The sequence below is a fragment of the Mandrillus leucophaeus genome, unplaced genomic scaffold, assembly GCF_000951045.1.
Source record: "Mandrillus leucophaeus isolate KB7577 unplaced genomic scaffold, Mleu.le_1.0 Scaffold24, whole genome shotgun sequence".
Taxonomy (NCBI): domain Eukaryota; kingdom Metazoa; phylum Chordata; class Mammalia; order Primates; family Cercopithecidae; genus Mandrillus; species Mandrillus leucophaeus.
The window spans coordinates 3,854,239-3,854,532 of NW_012102476.1; positions in this window are offsets into that span (position 1 = coordinate 3,854,239).

Sequence of the window (294 nt, forward strand, 5' to 3'; positions counted from 1 at the left end):
GAGAAACAGATTTGCAAACATGCAACAAGATTCTTCTAACAAGAATCATTGGTGGCCAGTGGATTGGAGGGAGAAAAGTACGGAGGGTGATGGAGTAGCCCGGATCAGGGATTTCTAAGGCCTAGGCTAATCCTTAACTAGAAAGGACAGTATCAGTAACTGACGATATCAGGTAAAGTAAAAAGTGAGGCGCCAGAACCCTGGGTAGGTGGAATAACAACCTTGAAGACAGGGTGGTTGTAGTGGGATAAGGCATTCGAATTTCAATTCTTTTCTTGCTTGATTTTTTTTTAG